The 19,527-nt window shown below is 56.0% G+C and overlaps 1 pseudogene; it reads right to left on the reverse strand.

Moving 5' to 3' along the window:
* Window positions 1-663: 663 nt before the first annotated feature.
* Window positions 664-8,813, reverse strand: LOC132229099 (serpin A3-8-like; annotated as a pseudogene).
* Window positions 8,814-19,527: the final 10,714 nt, after the last annotated feature.

A 19,527-nucleotide genomic window follows, 5' to 3' on the forward strand; every position in this document is an offset into this window, starting at 1 on the left:
TGCTCCCTCCAGCCTCCACCTCCCTCCTGACTCCTGACAACGTCCTGTCTGTCTCCCAGGAACTGAGGGCGCGGCTGTGTCCAGACCTGACATGTCACTTCCCTCCGCACGCTGCTCCCCGGGTCCGTCTCGGGGAAGCTGTCGTCGCCAGGAGCCACACCCACATGCGTTTTCCTCCTTCCTCCCCTCACACCTCCCACCGGCTCCCCACAGCCTTGGAGCGTCCCCTCTCCCTCGTCAGCGGCCCCATCTCTGCCTCAGTGCAGCCCACAGCCTAGTCCCGGGCCCCGGACCCTTCCACGCAGCAGCCGCAGCCTCTTTCTCGGACGCAAGTCTGCTCACTCCCACTCTCTGTCTGAACTCCCTTAAAGCTGCCTGCGGCTCTAAGTAGCCATGGCAGCCTCCTCACTGAGCTGCCCGGCCCCGAGCGCCCAGCGGCTCCACGGTGGCCCCTGTAGCCCCTCAGCCCTCCATCCGGCCCTGCTCCAGGCCTGCCCAATTCTTTCGGTTTCTTAAAAATCCTCCCATCACTCTTTCTCTTGCCTGGAACATTCTCCTTGCTGTTCACTTACCCATCCTCTACTCTCCCTCTGATCGCAGGGCAGAAGTCACCTCCTCCAGGGAGCCCTCCCTGGCTTCCCTGGCAGAGTTGGGTGCTCTCGTCTCACCACCTGTCTTGCCCATCACAGTCCGAGTCCGGGGAGAGCCGTCACTGTGGAAATCGTTCAGGGCAGAATCGCTTTGTGGTTTAGAGTGTGTGTGTGACGCCGAGCAAGTTGGGAGAGCATCCTACCGCCATCATCACCCACTGTGCGGCCTGGGGGAGCTCTCTGAGCCGCTGCTCCTCAGTCTTCTCATCCATACCATGGGAGCAAGAGCAGCATCTACTTCACAGGCCCCCACAGGGGCTGGGTGAGGCCTGGCAGCTGGATCTCAAGCCCGTGTTCGATGTTGGTGGCCTCGTCACGATGCCTGGTGACCCCTGGGGCCTAGAGCTTCAGCCCTCTCCACGCCGTGACGGGTGATGGCTTTTACTGCTGTGGGTGCTCACGCTCCGCTGCTCCCCGACCTTCATTCTGGTTGCCGGGGGGCCCTCTGGCAGGGGCAGGGCTCAGGACCTCACTTCTGAAACGGGGCCACTCTCCCCGGGTTGGGGTGCTGGGGGGTTGGGGGGGAGATTCTGGGACGAGGAAGGCCTGGCTCAGCTGCAGGAGCCAGGGGTCCGGCTGTGCCAGGTGAGGTCAGGTCTGGAGTCCCCACAGGGTGGCCACGTGGGCAGACCTTGGGGAGGGAGAGTGACACCGGGACTGGGACCAGCGAGCCTTCGGGAGGCGACACCGGGCAGCAGGTCCCTCCTGGCCCTGGGCCTGAGGTCCAGGCTGGCTTGTCCGGGCCGGGCTGCTGGGGGTGAAGGCAGAGCCCAGAGCCTGGCAGGGGGCGGAGCCTACTTGGGAGCCTGGGGCCCCCGGGTTCTTCTGTCTCTCAGAGCAGTGGTTGCCGACCTTTCAAATCTCAGGGACCACCAGGGGTCCGCGGAGCACCGGTTGGCGACCGCTATCTTAGTGTATCTTCATCACAGTCGCCCGTAGCCATGGTTACTGCCTAGCACCTCTTACCTGCTCTGCTGGGCACTGCGCAGTAGCCCAGAACTGTCACCCCTTCACCAGGGAAAATCCGAGGGAACGGGCTCTCACTGTGGACGGCCACAGCGCGTGGGGTCGGGCAGATCCGGGAAAGGCACAGGGACACGCCGAGCCGAGGCCCCTGGCTTACTGCTGTCGGAGGTCACGGAGCCTCGGAGGCACGCGTGGGAGCCACCAGCAGTCAGGGGCGCTTCCCCAGGAGGGGCAGGCAGGGCGAGGCCCAGCAGCCCACGGTGCGGTGCACGGGGCCAGGCTGCCCCGGAGACAGGCGCCCTCCATGGCCAGGGCACGAGGGGAAGGGAGCTCTAGGCTGCGCTGGGGTTGGCCACTTTGCCGCAGAAGAGGATGCTCTGGGTGTCCTCGGAGAGGATGGCGAACAGGAAGGGCCTGTTGAACGTCACGAGAGAAGCCCGTGGGATTGATTCTCTCAGACTTAGCATCTTTCTGACTCCCGTGGCGGCAGCGGCTTCGGGCCCGTCTGGGCCACGTCCATCAGGCTCTTGTGCACCACCTGTGAGGACCGGGGCCGCCCCGAGACGGTGAGCAGGAGGCCGCAGCCCGCCCGCCCGCGCGGCTCTCGGGGGCTGGCATTTACCCACCGCTGACTGTCACGCTGCCGCCAACGGGCTCAGCTGGTCCGCTCCTCCCGGCACCCTGGTGTGCGGAGCCCTGATGCGCACATGTGCACGGGAGGCTCGGGGCTGGGAGGGGCCTGCCGGGTGCAGGGCAGGGGCACCCTGGGTGGGTCCCCCGCCTGAGCCCAGGGACGGTGCTGCCCCCACGCCCCCTCTTGTGGGGGACACACAGGAGGGCGTTTCCCACAGGCTCCTGCGCAGGCAGCTGGTGCGGAGTTCGAACCCACAGACAGCGGGCCCTGCGTCAGCATCCCTCCTGCCCCCGCCCCATGTCCTTGGGCTTTGGCCATGTCGCAGGGGATGTGAATTCACATCCCTGGGCCCTGCAGCTGCCCCACCCCCACCCCTGCACTTGACCTTCCATTGCCACACCCTTTGGGAGGTGGGGTGCAGATGAGGGTGGAGGGCTTCCCAGCAGCTCCCCGTTCTCTGACTACTCTGCTTCTAGGCACACAGTGCAGGGTCCCCGGGATCTCCCATCTCTTCGTGCCCCTTCATCACAATCACCCCAGAGCCGTGGGGCAGGGGCACTGGGCAAGACCTCTCCCCCCATTTACCCATGAAAAAGCTGAGGGGACAGGCCTCGAGCCATGGGCTCTGCAGGCAGTAAGGGGAGGAGCGTGGGAGGGGTCCTCTGCCGATTGCACCCCAGGCTCTCCCCTACGCCCGGCTCTGTCCCATGACACTGCAGGGAGGGGCCTGCCCGTGCCTCAGCACCCAGCTCCTGGGGGCGACTGGGCATGAGGAGGGCAGCTCTGTGTGGAGATGGGAGACTCCCTGGCCTCTGCCCGGCCTGGCTGTTCCCAGCTCCACGCGGAGGCTGATGTCCACGCTGTCGACTCACCTGAGAGACCGCCAGGTTCTCGTCGCCTGTGATCCCCGACAGGTCGGCCTTCTTGCTGAAGACCTCCCTCACGCCAGCCGGGGAGGACGCCTCCCAGGTGACAGAGGCTGGAGAGGGAGGGGAGGACGCCTCCCAGGTGACAGAGGCTGGAGAGGGAGGGGAGGACGCCTCCCAGGTGACAGAGGCTGGAGAGGGAGAACTTCGGCAGGCGGAGCTCCACCGGCCTCGGAGGAGAGGAGAGAACAGACGTGAGCAATGCTTGGTCTGCGGCCTCCCTCCTCACAGCTGTCCTGTGGCGTCCCTCCCACAAGCCCTGCAGCTGCAAATGAGCCTTTCCTGCCTCACTTTCTTTGTTGTCGTTGTTAATCCTCGCCTGAGGATATTTTTCCATTGAGTTTTAGGGAGAGTGGAAGAGAGAGGGAAAGACAGAGAGAAACATTGATGTGAGAGAAACACACCAATTGGTTGCCTCTTGCACGAGCCCCAACCAGGGCTCGGGCCGGGGAGGAGCCTGCAACCAAGGTATATGCCCTTGACTGGAATCAAACCCAGGACCCTTTGGTCCACAGGCTGACGCTCTATCCACTGAGCCAAACTGGCCAGCAGGCATTCCTCACTTTCTAGAGGCCCGGTGCATAAAGATTCATGCAAGAATAGGCCTTCCTTCCCTGGGTGCTGGCACCAGCTTCCCTCCGGCACCCGGGACCCGGGTCTTTGCTCTGGCCGCCACCTTCCACTTTCGCTCCAGCCTGGAGCTGCCTCCTGCCCGCTCCAGCCGGCTCCATGGCTGCCGCCCAGAGGCTGGCCCTCGGTGGCCAGCCAGGGCTTGCGGGAGGCTTGGCTTCCTTCGTTGCTGGGGTGACAAAAAAAGCCAAGCGTCCCGCCTGAAGGAAGCCATGGTCCTGCCCGCTCCGGCCGGCTCTGTGGCTTCAGCCAGCACTGCCATCTTTGTGGCTATGGGTGCCACCATTTTGTTGTGGACTGACAGTTAATTTGCATATTGCCCTTTTATTAGTATAGATGCTAGAGGCCCGGTGCACGAAATTCATGCATGGGGGGGGGAGTCCCTCAGCTCAGCCTGCACCCTCTCATAATCTGGGACTCCTAGGGGGAATCCTGCTAGTTTAGGCCCGATCCCACATCTGCCTGCCTGATTGCCCTTAACCACCTCTGCCTTGGCCCCCACCACTGTGGCTTTGTCCGGAATGACGTCCGGAAGGTCATTTGGCTGTCCAGTCTAATTAGCATATTATGCTTTTACTATTATAGATTGATTTCACAGAGGAAGGGAGAGGGAGTGAGAGATGGAAATATCAATGATGAGAGAGAATCATTGATCAGCTGCCTCCTGCATGCCCCACACTGGGGGTCAAGCCTGCAACCCGGGCCTGTGCCTGACCAGGAATCAAACTGTGACCCCTGGTTCACAGGTCGATGCTCATCCACGGAGCCCCACCAGATGGGCTCCTTCCTCGCTGTCTTGACCACTGGTGCTTACTTTTCTTTCCCTCCTTTTTAAAGACATGTATTCCATTGATTTTAGAAAGAGCAGAAGAAACATCCCAAGAGAGAAACATGGATCCGCTGCCTCCTGCACGCCCCCTGCTGAGCATCGAGCCAGCAGCCTTGGAGCATGGGACAGCCCTCCACCACCGGAGCCACACCGGCCGGCCGCTCTCTTAATTCACTCTTTATCGTTCATGTCAGCGCATGCCGGCTGGGTCTGGGGCCCTGCCCTTCCCTTGCAAACCAGTGGTGCAGGGGGAACCCTTCATGCCCACGGAGGTTCGCAGGCCCTGGGAGGCTGCCCCAGGCAGGCGGCTTCCTGCACCGAGGTGACAGCGAGCCTGAGTCCCTCCTGAAGGAGGCGAAGGGCCAGCTGGGTGGAAGGAGGCAGGAGCAGTGCACGGGCCACAGTGCAAAGCTGCTTCTCAGCCCGTCTCAGCTCAGGCCTCCGCCAGTCCCCATTCCTCGGCCCCTCACCCTCAGGAGGCTGGCAAGGACAGGACGGGCACGAGACTGGGGCTGTGATGAGGACCCGCGACTTGAATGATGTGAGAGTCAGAGGCAGCCGGAGCCCCTGGCAAGTCTGATATTTCATCTCATAGAAGAAAACATTCAGGCCGAAGCCACACCGAGGACACGGGCCAGGTGCTGTCCCAGCACCGCACACCCACCCGGGACCTCAGGGAGGCTGTGCCCACATGGGGGGGGGGGGCGGGCAGGACGGGGGAAGCGTGGGGGTGAGCGAGGATGGCCTGCCGCCCCCGGCCTGGGGTAGTCACCTCGTCCGCAGCGAGACTCTCCACCTGCGCAGGGTCTCGGGCTGCAGCGCGGCCTCCACCGCCTTCATCTTGCCCCTGTCCGGAGGATGAAAAGCGCGCTGGTGGCGCCCACGTACCCGAGCTCCACCACCCAGCAGGTGAGCGCCTCTTCGCAGAAGCAGGGCGTCTTCAGGTACGCGGAGCTCATCATGGGCACCGTCACCCACCTCCCCTGGCCCACGTAGAACTTGCACTGGAAGGTGTTCTTGGGGTCAAAGGGCGTCTTCCACTTGGCTGGAGGAGGGAGAGGCAGGCGGGGTCAGGGGGAGAGCTGTGAATGCGGGGACTTCCCTGCCCCACCCCTTTGTTCGGGGTCCCTGGACGGTGAAGACACTCCGCACCCCAACAGCCAATCCGCGGCTCCTCTTAGGAATGACCTGGCTTGGTTGGCAAGAACTCCTTGGCAGATGGGCGCCCCCAGGTGTGGGGGGAGAGGGGCTGGGAATGGAAGACCCGTTAATGGTGCTCATGACACACACACGGGAGTGTGGGCATAGGAGACAGGAGAGAGGGGGCTGGGGAAAGAGGGAGGAGGCCGGACGGTGACGTGGGGGCCTGGGCCACGGGCACCCTCAAGGCTGTAGGAGAGCACATTCCCAGAGCTGGGCTGCCGGTGCTTGGAGGCTGTCACCCTGGAGATGGCCACTGTCCCGCAGTCTCCCTCCCTCCGAAGACCAAGGCCCGGCTGGGACGGAGCCAGGCCCGGCTGTGCGGGCAGAGGCCGCCCGAGCACCACGCCATCCCACGGGGATTCGGACGGACAGCGGCCTCCTCCCGGGAGCTGGGCCAGCGTCAGGCGGACGAGAAGGCCCCCTGGCCCGACAGAGGTCAGTGGCTCCTCTGCAGCATGTGAGGGGGACACACTCACTTGGAAAACCCCAAGAGAAGGCGATGCCTCGGGCAGGGCGGGCCACGGGCCCAGGCCCCTCTCCAGGCCCCACGCACGCCCCGGGCGCCCTCCTCCGTGGCGGTTTCTGGAATAACACGGGCTGCTGGGCCAGGAGAGCCATCGCCGGGAAAGATCAGAACTGAGTCTGCGTCCCTCTGAGCCCGCGCGGGACCCACTTTTGAAGAAGGTGTAGTTGACCAGGACCATGGCGGTCCCTGCGTCCAGGTCGCCGACCAGGTCCAGCAGTTTCCCCTGGATCTTCTCCCTCACATAGTCGTTGATGAGCCGCTGGGCCGCGGGGGTTGGGCGTCCCGGAAGTCGGTGGAGAGCGCCTCGGAGGCGTACAGCGCCTCGGCCTCGGCCCTGAACTCGTCCAGCACCTTCAGCTGCCCGCTGACGAACATGGCGTTGCCCACGCTCAGCCCCAGCTGGCCGCGGGGCTGGCCCAGGGCGCGCAGGAGGCGCTGGTGGATTCCCGTCCCCGACGTCTCCGTGAGGTTGACCTTGAGGCCCTTGTGGATTTCCATCAGGGTGCGGCCGCGGGCCCCCAGGGACAGGAAGGCTAACGGTGGAGACGCTCCTCGGGGAGAAGAGCACACTCTTATTGGGGTTCTTCAGAGCCAACTGCCTGTAGAGGCCGAAGGCAAAGTCGGCGTTGCTGGAGGCCAGTCGGCGGTTGTCCACCGGCGTCTCGTTGCCCGGGGTCACCTTCTGGTCCGGCGTGTCCCCTGGGAGGCCGTGGGCAGTGGGGCAGAGCCCAGCCGCCAGGAGCCCCAGCACCAGGAGGACTGACATCCCTTCTGCCCTCAACTCTGAAAAGCGAAGCTGCTCTAAGTCTCAGCGGGCCAGGGGGGCCCGGACCACCTCCCAGGGCCCCCACATGGCCTGCTTTCTGCCCCCCCCCCCCCCCCCCCCGCACAGCTAGCTTTGTGGCCTCCCAGGGTGGCAACCTCCTAGGCACCCGCCAGACGTAATTATGCTCTGTGCTCTCTCACATTTGTAGGTTAGCACTGAAATTGTGGCCATTTTCCCCCGGGGAGAAATGGCACAGAGAGGTGAAGGGGCTTGCCCAGGCCGCACAGCAACGACAGGGCAGAGAGGAGGCAAGAGCTGGATCTGCCTGGCTCCCAGGTGGGGAGCTCGTGTTGGGCGCAAGGTGCATCCTCCCCACGTGCTAGGCGAGCGGACACCAGCCGGAGGGGATCGGGCGCACGCACTTGCTTGGCGTGTGTCCCCTCCTGTCCACCCCCAAGTAGGGCCCCAGGAAGGGGCACCGGGCGAGTCAGCGACCACAGCGCTGCTCCCGCCTCTCGCTGACACGCTGGCAGGTGCTGACTGCGGTGCCTGGGAGCAGTCAGGGCTCACACAGACACTGGCCCGGCCGGCGTGGCTCAGTGGGTGAGCATCGGCCCAGGCACCAGGAGGTCACGGCTCGGTTCCCGGCCAGGGCCCAGGCCCAGGTTGCAGGCTCGATCCCCAGTGTGGGGCCTGCAGGAGGCAGCCGACCCATGATCCTCTCTCCTCACTGATGTTTCCATCGCTCTCTCCCTCTCCCTTCCTCTCTGAAATCAATAAAAACGTATTAGAGAGAATGATAATAAGGGGAAACAGAGAGACACAGATTTCAGAGCCAGTTGCTGCAGCAAACAGAGCCACTCACCTTCCTCCGCCCACTCAGCCCGAAGCCCCAAGGGGACAGGGCAGCTGGGCTGGTGGCAGAGAGGGCAAGAGGAGGAAGAGGAGGATGAGGAAGAGGAGGAGGAGGAGGAGGAGGAGGAGGAGGAGGAGGAGCAAGGGGGAGAGGGGGGGGACGGAGCTGAGCTGATGACCATCCCAAACACAGTGGCATCACCTTTGGACAAGCCAAGAACAGAGGCAGTTCAATTGCCCCCTGTGGACTCTCTGCTTATGTAACCATTTCTTTGAAAAATAGTTGAACTTTTCCCCAAAAACATTGCTTCAGGAGAAAAAAGGCTTACTGTTTGGGCAAGCTTGGCCGGCCCTGTCTCTAAGCAGCCTGCCTGTCTGTGTGGCTGGAGGTGGAGTGGGAGGTGGGGTGGGAGGTGGGGGAATGGCTGGCGCCCAGGGAGCCCCCATGGAGTCCCTGTGGCCTCTGCCCAGGGCACATTGCAATCGTTCTGTCTGCACCACCTTGAGCTGCCCCTGCACCAGGCGAGGGGAGCACCCCGGGCCCCTCGGGGAGTCCTCATGGGGGGGGATGCACAGCTCTGTGGGGGGCACAGCTGACTCCAAGCAGAAGCCCAGTGCCAGGGGCAGCAGTGACTCCAGACCCCTCGTGGCGCATCCACCCCTTTGCAGGTGTCCAGCTCAGGCCCAGACAGAGGCCTGTCCTCAGCAGCCAGGCCCGCCCGGCGCTGCCACACTCCTCCTGGGCCCTCCTGCACACAGTCCACGGCTCCCGGCCGAGCCTGGAACCACCCGGGGAAGTGGGTTCCGTGGCGCCCAGTAGCTCGGCGCTGTGGATGACCTGCCTCGGAGAGCTGAGCGCGGGCGCTGGTGCAGCCGCGGGCGTGATGCTCACTTATCCTGCAGGGGGCTCTGCCCCGGCTTGGGAAATGCTGGCGGGACACCCGGTGTCCAGATGTCTGACTGGAAAGGGGGCATGGAGCGTTTCTGGTGACGGATTTGCTAGAACGACTCGAATCATCCAGTCTCAGGAATAGCTGAATTTTTGTCTCTTAAGCACAAACCAGGACCTTGCCTCAGCTCGTTTGTCCTTGTGTGAAATACTCATTGAGGAAACGCATAAGGGGGGACATTGAAAAATACCCCGATTCTTGTTCTTCAGAAAACAAACAAACAGAAACACAGCCCTGGCCTCTGTGGCTCAGAGGGGTGGGCGTCGTCCTGTGCCGCAAGCGTTGCCCGTCAGGACGCGGGTCTGGGTTTTGAGCTCTGTCCCCAGTTGGGGGCCTGCAGGAGGCAGCCGATGATGTTTCACTTTTTTTTTTCTTCTTTTTTTAAAATATATTTTATTGATTTTTCACAGAGAGGAAGGGAGAGGGGTAGAGAGTTAGAAACATCGATGAGAGAGGAACATGGATTCAGCTGCCTCCCTCACACTCCCCACTGGGGATGTGCCCGCAACCAAGGTACATGCCCTTGACTGGAATCGAACCTGGGACCCCTCAGTCCGCAGGCTGACGCTCTATCCACTGAGCCAAACCAGTCAGGGCTGATGTTTCACTTTCACATTGACCTTTCTCTCCCCTCTTCTTTCTCTAAAAAGCAATAAAAAAAAAAAATCTTAAAAAAAAAGAACAGTTCGTGGTCCCGGCAGGCAGCACCCTGTCACTCAGTCTCGTTAGGAGTTTTCAGGAGCGAGGAGGCAGCACCAACCCTGGGCCCAGGAACTGTCTGTGCAGCTCCGATACGAGCCTGGGGATCCCAGGTGCCGTGTGAGAAAGCAGGAGATGCTGGAGGCCCAGCTTCCCACAAACACAAGCAGAAACGTGGCAGGAGCATGAACTACCCACCAACTGCCACCCAGCCGATGAGTGCAGGCCCACGGCCGGAAGGTCATCTCTGTCAAAGTACCGTGTGGAGGTCCAAGATGGCATGGATCGGGTGGGAGCTACACTAACTCCTCCCGGGACCAAACTGGAATCACAATTATATTATAGAAGAATCATCCTGAATAGCCAAATGGAGACTCGTGAAGAGAAGCCTTATAACCGAGGACTTACAGAAGAAGCCACTTGGAGACTAGTAGGACGTGTGGAGGGGCGAGAGGGCTGGCCCTGCTCCCAGAGGCAGCTGCTGAGGTTCCGGAGGGATACCTCAGCTATGAGGGGTTTCCCCTGAGAAGTGTGGGAGCCGGGAATAGGTGCGCACTTAGCGTCTGCCTGTGTAAAGCAACGGGGTTTCTGACGGCCAGGAGAGATGGCTAGGGGCACAGGCATCCTCGTAAAGGCCCAACACAAAATTTCATTCACAGCCACTCACCCTGGGCTCCATTGGAGGGAGGGCAGAGCGAACTAGAACCGCATGCGGAGATTCTGGGGTTGGTGGCTCTGGGGAGAGAGCTGAAGGGTCAGCCACCAGGATCCCTTTGCTGAGTCATTTCCCCATTTCTCAGAAGTCATCTTTCTTGGGCGGTGCACTCCCCTTTGTACCACATCAGCCGAGGGGGGAGGGGAGGAGTCGCCACACCCTCTGGAATCCCTCTGGCCCCACCCTGCAGCACTCACGCCCTGCTGAGGAGTACAGCCAGCAGCTCTTTCAGTGACTGAGCCGAACAGACAGCCTGCAGGCAGAGCTGATCTCTGGGGATGGGGAATTTTGCTGACCTGCCCCCAAGGGACTGGTGCTGGTAAAAGCACCAGGGGCAGCTTGGTCCTTTCCACACACACCCAGGCCCAGCAGAGGCAGCCAAAAACCATGGATCACCGATATCTCCAAACAGATTGCCCAAGGTCAGTCAGAGAAAGACAAGTACTAGATGACCTCACTCATCTGGAATCTGATGAACAAAATGAACTCACAAAATAGAGACAGACTCAGAGAGCAGGCAGACAGCTGTTGGAGGAGGACTGGGTGATTGGGGGGTGTGGGATGGAGGGATTGAGAAAAAAGAAAAAAAAGAAAACAACTCACTGACACTGATAACAGAGTGGTAATGGGGGCGGGAGTGGAGGCAGAAGAGGGGTAGGGAGATAAGTGGTGATGGGGAGAAAAAGAACAGCCCTCCTTAGTTGGTTCATGTTGATGAAATGCTCATTGAGAAGCATGTACAAACCCAGGAAAATATAGAGAAGGACATTGGAAAATATCCCAGTCTTCTCACCCAGGGAAAGTCCCTGCTAACATGTGTGGAAGTTCCTGTCATTGTTTTGTGTCTGTATGTGCAAGATATGAATCTCCATACAGAAACTCAGACATACTTTTTAAAAATGCAACACTCGCCTGGCTGGGTGGCTCAGTAGTTGAGCGCTGACCTTTGAACCAGGAGGTCACAGTTTAATTCCCGGTCAGGGCATATGCCCAGGTTGCAGGCTCGATCCCCAGTGTGGGGCATGCAGGAGGCAGCCGATCCATGATTCCCTCTCATCATTGTTGTTTCTCTCTCTCTCTCTCCCTCTCCCTTCTCTCTGACATCAATAAAATATATATATTTTTTTCAATGCAACACACTATTTCCTTCTGGCTCGGTTTGCATTCTGTGGCTCCTCTCCCCGTTCCCAGAGGCGGGGTGTTCATTGAGGGCCCCGAGCCTACGGAGAGCACGGGTGTCCTGGCCTCTGGTCTCCGCACCATCTGTCATCGGGGGCTTCTCCCCACTACAGCTTCACCCTACGCGCTGGCTGCCCCTCATGCTGACCGGGAGGTCTCCTCAGCTCTCTCTCTGAGCTAAGGACAGGCCTTTCTTGGGCTCCTAGGAAGAGCCTTCCCCTTGGTCCCTCATCACCACAACCCTCCGTCCATGACAGCCTCGGACACAGAGCAGTCTGGGAACACTGGGTGCTGAGCGCACCCTCGCAGCAGTGACCTCAAGCACGTGGCTGGAAGTCCCTCACCCTTAGTTCCTGCTCTATAAAAGCCCGGGGACATTTCCCCGACGGGTGGCTGTGACGACTACGTTTCCCCGGCGGGGTGGCTGTGACGACTATGTGAAACAATGCCAGAGTGAGGGAGAAGATGGCGGCCAAACAGGCAGACCCTGCTGGCACCTCCCCCCAGGGTCCGACTGGAAATAAAACTAAATTGGCAATGAACTTGTACGCATAGACGCATAACCCGTGGACACAGACACACAGGCAATGGGGCAGTGAGAGCCCGGGGGTGGGGCGGGGGCGGGAATGGGCTGCAAGAGGTTAACGGGGGACAAGGAGGACCTATGTAATACTTTCAACGATAAAGATTTTTTAGAAAGAAAAGAAAGAAGAAGGAAGGAAGGAGGGAGGGAGGGAGGGAGGGAGGGAGGGAGGGAGGGAGGGAGGGAGGAGAAAGAAAAGCTAAATTGGGGAACATTCATCTAGAATTACCAACTGAGGTCCAGCTGAGGAGGAGGCGTGTTAGGAAGGACAGCCACCTGGAGACGGGGAGGAAGGGCGCGGTGGCTACGGGTGGGCAGCAGCAGAGAGCAGGGGCGTCTCTCAGCCACGGGAGGGTTTTTCCTGAGAAGATGGTGGCCACAACCCAGGCTGGGCTCCACAGCTCAGAGCCCCGGAGCCGAGAGCAGGCGCATCCAGCCGTACACACCCACAGGTCTTCTGGCCGCTGGAGACCAGAGCCATCAGAGATAAAAGCCTGTTCCTGGGGTTTTTAAACCCAGAGGACAGAATTTTCATTTGCAGCTACTGACCCAGGAGGAGGGAGGGCGGTGCAGACTGCAGGTGCCGAGGCCGGGCGGGGTGGGAAGTGTTGGAGAGACATTGGCCAGGAGACTTCGCACCGGGTGGTACCTTCCCAAACCGAAGCGGCGGCTTCCCTGAGAGGCACTGGCCCCTCCCAGAAGCCACAGCTCAGGAAAAGGGGAAGACCCGCCCCAGGGGTGCAGCCGCCCACCCTCAGCAGCCCTGCCTGCCGCCCCTGCACCCCGGCCTCTGCAGGGGAGGCAGCAGCAGGGGCCAAGCCTACAGGTCCCAACAGTCTCGGGGGGCTGCCGGGGCTGGCTTGAGGTGGGGCTGTCCACCCCACCCTCCTGGGAACCTGACTGGTGCTCCCCCTCACTGGAGAGCTGACAGGACTCCGGGTTTCCAGCCAATCCCACTGGACTGCACCCCAGGATCTCCGTCCGGCCGAGGGCAGGGGAATGCTCTGGGTTGTTCTCAGAGGAGTAGCGCTGGGATGGGGAAACACACCCACCGCCCCTCCCGGGAGACTCAGAGTCTGGACTCCAGATTCTATCGAAAGCCCTTTCAGAAAGAGACTTCTGAGTGCTTCAGGCGGGCAGTTGGCTGGCAGGCAAAGGCAGGTGGATGCAGCGCCATGGCAACCTGGGAAGGTGGCTGACCCATCCCTGGGCCCCATGGTGCTGAGAAACTGGCCTTAGAGGGCAGCGTGGCCCCTCCCACACACAGCCAAGGCCTGTGGAGAAAGACACAGACTGTGGATCGCTTGAACCTTCAGACAGGGGACGGAGCCCAAGGAGGACCGTCTCTGACAGAGGTTAGCACCCAGGTACCTCCCGGGAAGCCCAGAACTGGCGGAGAGAACAGCCAGCCGCAGTCATCAGAGAGCAGGGTCCAAAGGGTCCTGGGAGGCACTGCATCTGCTAGACAAACACCACCTCACTTTTTTCTTTTCTTCTTTATCTTCATTCTTTATGGATTTGTTATGATTTCATCTCTTTTTTTCCTTTCACATATCTAACTTTTCTTTCCCATTTCTTACTCGTTTTTTTCTTCTTTCTCCTGCCTTCTCTGTTTTTCCTGTTGTCATTTTTTGTCTGTTTTCCTTTTCATAATTGTTTTCTTTCCCTTTTCTTTTATACAGATCTCCTTTCCCTAATCTTTATTCTTATTTTCTTTCTTTCATCTCTGCCCTTTCATATTTTTCTCCCCTTTTTTTCTTCTCATTTTCCCCCTTTTCTTATATTATTGTTCTCTTTTCTCCTTCCTAATTCTCTCTTCATTTGTGGTTGCTTATCTTGTTGTTCTTGGAATCTTGTGTATGTTTTGTTTGTTTGTTGTTGTTCTGTCAGCACTTGCACAACAGCCTGAATGATATGGTCGGGTGTTGAGCCTCACAGTCAGCCAGCCTGAGAGGAGATTCCACCCCCAATGGGACAATAACATTTAAGGCTCAATTACAATAGGAAAGTTCAAATAACTCACACAGGGACATTCCTAGAGCACCCAGCTCAGAAGATCTAAGAGACTGTACCACTGGCTCCCAAAAGAAACTTACTACATACAGCCATCCCACAAAGACTGGGAGGCATAGCATTTTGTCTAATACAGTGGTCGGCAAACTGCGACCCCTTGAGTGTGGCTCTTCCACAAAATACCACGTGCGGGCGCACACATACAGTGCGATTGAAACTTCGTGGCCACACTCAAGGGGCCAAAGAGCCGCATGTGGCTCGCAAGCCACAGTTTGCCGACCACTGGTCTAATACATAGAAACCAATCCAAAGGAACAGCAAAAATGGGGTGACAAAGAAACAAACCCCAAATGAAAGAAAAGGAGAAAACTCCAGATAGAGAGCCAAACAAAATGGAGGGAAGCAATTTATCAAAGTAATGGTTTTAAGGACGCTCAAGGAACTTAGTGACAATTTCAAGAAACTCCATGGGAACTACAATAATATGAAACAAGAAATAGAAATCATAAATAAGAATCAGTTGTAAATAAAGAATAACATATATGACATCAAGAATACACCAGAAGAAATAAAAAATAGATCAGATGAGGCAAAAGACAGAATCAGTGACTTGGAAGACAAGGTAGAAAAAAAAAACACCCAAATAGAGCAGCAAAAAGAAAAAAAAGAATTAAATATCAGGAGGATAGTTTAGGGAACTTTGGGACACCATGAAATATAACAACATCCACATTATAGGAGTACTAGAGGAAGAAGAAAGTGAGCAGGGAATAGAGAACCTGCTTAAAGAAATAATGACAGAAAATTTCCCTGACCTGGTGAAGGAAAAAGTAACACAAGTTCAGGAAGCACAGAGAATTCCAATTATGATGAGCCTAAAGAGACCAACTCCAAGACACATCATAATCAAAATGACAAACATTGAGGACAAAATAAGAACCTTAAAGGAAGCAAGAGAGAGACAGAAAATTACCTACAGGGGAGTACCCATTAGAATGTCAGCTGATTTGAAAACGTTTTAAAAAAATCTAGCCACTGATTAAAAATGGCAGCGGAGTAAGTGGAAGCTATACTGACACTCTCCTAGGACCAAACTGGAAATACAACTAAGATACAGAAAAACGCCATGAAAAATCAACTGAAAACTAGCTGGAGAGAACCCTTATAACCAAGACAGAAAGTGGAGACTGCATGGAGACTGGTAGGAAGTGCAGAGATACAAAAGGGGTGGCCTGGCTCCCACAGACAGCAGCTGAAGGTCGGGACGCTACATGTCCTTGCCTGATCTCCTTCTGGGGCTGGGGTTAGACCCTGGTGCACATCTTGGTCCCTTCCAAGGGCACCCAGCCCCAGCAGAGGGAGCCACAAGCTGTGGACTACTGATAGCCCCAAACAGTGTACTCAGGGCCAATCAGAAACAGCGTTAGATATTGTCCTGCACTAGAGATTGGGAGTTTTAACAGATCTGCCTAATACATAAACACAAACACAAACAGGACACCAAAATGGGGAGACAAAAAAACAACAACCCCCAAATGAAAGAATAAGAGAACTCTCCAGAAGAAGAGAAAAATGAAATGGAGATGAGAAATTTATCTGACATAGAGTTCAGAATAACAATGAGAAGATATATAGTAAATCTATGAACAACTATGTGCCAACAAACTGGACAATGTGGATAAAATGGACAAATTCCTAGAAAAATACAATCTCTCAAAATGGAATCAGGAAGAATCAGAAAACCTGAATAGGCCAATAACTACTGATGACATAGAAGCAGCAATAAAAAACACTCCTAGGAAACAAAAGCCGGAGTCTGGACGGCTTCACAAGGGAGTTTTACCAAACATTCGAAGAAGAACTAACACCTATACTCCTCAGACTATTCCAAAGAATCCAAGAGGAAGGAATACTTCAAGCTCTTTTTATGAGGCCAGCATTATCCTAATTTCAAAACCAGATAAAGACACTACAAAGAAAGAGAATTATAGGCCAATATCCCTGATGAACATAGATGCTAAAATCCTCAACAAAATATTAGCAAATCTCATCCAGCAATATATTAAAAAGATCATACACCATGACCAAGTGGGATTTATTCAAGGGATGCAAGGATGGTACAATATTCGCAAATCAATAAATGTGATACATCACATAAACAAATTAAAAGACAAAAATCACATGATCATATTAATAGACACAGAAAAAGCATTCAACAAAATCCAACACCCAGTTTTGATAAAAACTCTCAGCAAAGTGGGAATAGAGGGAGCATATCTCAACATGATAAAGGTCATATATGACAAACCTACAGCCAACAGCATACTCAATGGGCAAAAACTAAAAACTTTTCCTCTAAGAACAGGAACAAGACAGGGATGCCCACTTTCACCACTCTTATTCAAGATAGTACTGGAAGTCCTAGTCACAGTGATTAGACAAGAAGAATAAATAAAAGGCATCCAAATTGGAAAGGGGGAAATAAAACTCTCATTATTCACAGATGACATGATATTGTACATAAAAAACCCTAAAGACTCCACCAAAAAACTACTAGATTGAATAAATGAATTTGACAATGTAGCAGGATATGAAATTAACACCCATAAATCAATGGCATTTTTATACACCAGTAATGAACCCTCAGGAAGAGAAATGAAACAAACAATCCCATTTACCACTGCACCAAAAAAATTAAGATACTTAGGGAATAAACTCAACCAAGGAGGTAAAAGACTTGGAAAACTACAGGACGTTGAAAAAAGAGATAGAGGAAGATATAAACAAGTGGAACAATATACCATGTTCATGGATTTGTAGAATCAATATCATTAAAATGTCCATACTACCCAAAGCAATCTACAGATTCAATGCAATCCCCATTAAGATACCAACAGCATATTTCACAGATCTAGAATACTCCAAAAATATATATGGAACCAAAAAAGACCTTGAGTAGCCTCAGCAATCTTGAGAAAGAAGAACAAATTTGGAGGAATCACAATACCAGATATCAAGTTATACTACAAAGCCACTGTAATCAAAACAGCCTGGTACTGGCACAAGAACAGGCATCTAGGTCAATGGAATAGATAGGGACCCCAGAAATCAACCCAAGCCATTATGCTCAATTAATATCTGACAAAGGAGGTAAAAATATACAATGGAGTAAAGACAGTCTCTTCAATAAATGGTGTTGGGAAAATTGGACAGATATATGCAAAAAATGAGTTTATACACAAAAATAAGCTAAAAGTGGATAAAAGACTTAAATGTAAGTCATGAAACCATAAAAATTCTACAAGAAACCATAGACAGCAAAATCTCAGATATCTCTTGTAGCAATATATTTATGGATACAGCTCCTAGGACAAAGGAAATTAAGGAGAAAATAAATAAATGGGACTACATCAAAATAAAAAACTTCTGCACAGCAAAGAAAAACCATCAACAAAACAAAAAGGGAGCCCACTGCATGGGAGAACATATTTGGCAACGATACATCTGATAAAGGGTTAATATCCAAAATATATAAGGAACTCATAGAACTTAATAAAAGGAAGACAAACAATCGAATTAAAAAATGGGCAAAGGGCCTAGACACTTCTCCAAAGCAGACATACAGATGGCCAAGAGATGAACAAAAGCTCAAAGTCACTGATCATCCCAGAAATGCATATTAAAATGACAATGAGGTACCACCTCACACCTGTCAGAATGGCCACCAACAACAAATCAACAGACGACAAGTGCCGGCGAGGATGCGGGGAAAAGGGAACCCTCGTGCACTGCTGGTGGGGATGCAGGCTGGGGCAGCCGCTGTGGAGGACAGTATGGAGTTTCCTCAGAAAGATGAACTGAGGAGCTGCCATTGACCCATGTCTGCTGCTAAGCCACCCGGTCTGGGCCACTTTGTCATGACAGCCCTCGGAAACCACTATCAGCGGCTAAGACAGAGGGCCCCGAGGGGGACAGTCACCTGCAGACCCAGCACCTTTGCCCCAGGTGGGACCATGAGGTCCATCAGGGGCACGGCCAGCGGGGCATTGAAGCAAAGGGGCACCCACCCCTTAGGAGTCGTGGCGGGAGCGCCCCTTAGAGGACTGAGAGGAGACGTCTACTGATGTGCAGGAGGGACCGTGAGGGCCAATTAGGGGTCCGGGGGTGGGCGGGGTGTGGCATGATGGCCACACTACTCTGAAGTCAGGCACAGACACGCCACCGGTGCACTCAGGTCCCTGTCGCTGGGCTGCAGGCAGGGCCCCTCCTTCCCCCACATGGTCCAGAGGGAGGTGTGGTGTCCGGTTCACACCGCAGCCACTCAGCGTCATGCTCTCCTCCAGCCACCGTTCCCTGGGCCTCGAAGCCCCTTCCTGCTCCCAAACTGCTGTCCGTCGAGGTCCCACTGATTCTTCAGGGCAGCTCGTGCCACCTCTCCCGCCAACGTCTTCCCGAGCCCCAGAAGTTCTTTCCGTCTCTGCCTCTCTTTCTGTCTTTCTCTCTGGGCTGCTATATGCTTTTATTCACCCCAGAATCACAGGCCAATGGAGTTACACAGCCCGCCAGGACCCCCAGGGGACGCTGGAGGGCGTGCCATGCAGCCTGGGCTCCGGCCTTGGCACCCTGAGCCCACCCACCCCAATCGCGCGCACAGCGGCTGCTTTGCCACCATTTGCCCAGGAAACGTTAGACATGCTGGGCCTTGGCCTTCCACGTGCCACAGGGCAGAGCCTCCTGGCCTTGGACTGGCTGGGTCAACAATGGAGAAATGTTTGCCGAAGCAGATGAGGCATTTCGCAAGGGAAACGCACACAGGGGCGGCTCTGGCCCCGCGAGGAGGCCCAGTCCTGAGCTCGAATCACAGATACAGGCAAGCTGTCTGGTTGGGGTGCAGCCATCTGCCCTGCCACCAGCCAACACGTGCCATCTGGGGCCCAGAGCCAGGGCCTCGCACTGTCATCAGCTGCGGGCTCTGGGCAAGCATTAGGTTCCCCTCTGTGAAATGGGTACAAGCCGTCTGGGTTGGTCGGGGATTAAGGAGGTCGATCACAGATGCAAAGTGTCCCCTCTGGCTGGCAAGAGTAGGTGCTTAGGACTGTGGGGAATGGTCAAAGCATGGGGTTCCCACCTCGTTAGTTCTAAGGGGCACCCTTCTGTGATGCAGTCCAGACCAGGGTCAGCCCGGGGCATGCCTGCAGGGCAGGGTGCGCAGACCCTGGGGGCGGGGGCAGAGCTGGGGGCAGCGAGTGCAAGGGACGGTGTGAGACTGAGCAAATGAGCGTTTGTTTATTCATCCACGGGCCCTTTAAGGCGATGGACAGGGAAATGGGTGGGTTTTGTAAAGGAGAGTGCGGCTGCCTGGGTCATGGGAGAACTCATGGCCCAGGTGTGCCTGACTCGGGC

Source organism: Myotis daubentonii, chromosome 1 (genome assembly GCF_963259705.1).
Source record: "Myotis daubentonii chromosome 1, mMyoDau2.1, whole genome shotgun sequence".
In the NCBI taxonomy this organism is placed as follows: domain Eukaryota; kingdom Metazoa; phylum Chordata; class Mammalia; order Chiroptera; family Vespertilionidae; genus Myotis; species Myotis daubentonii.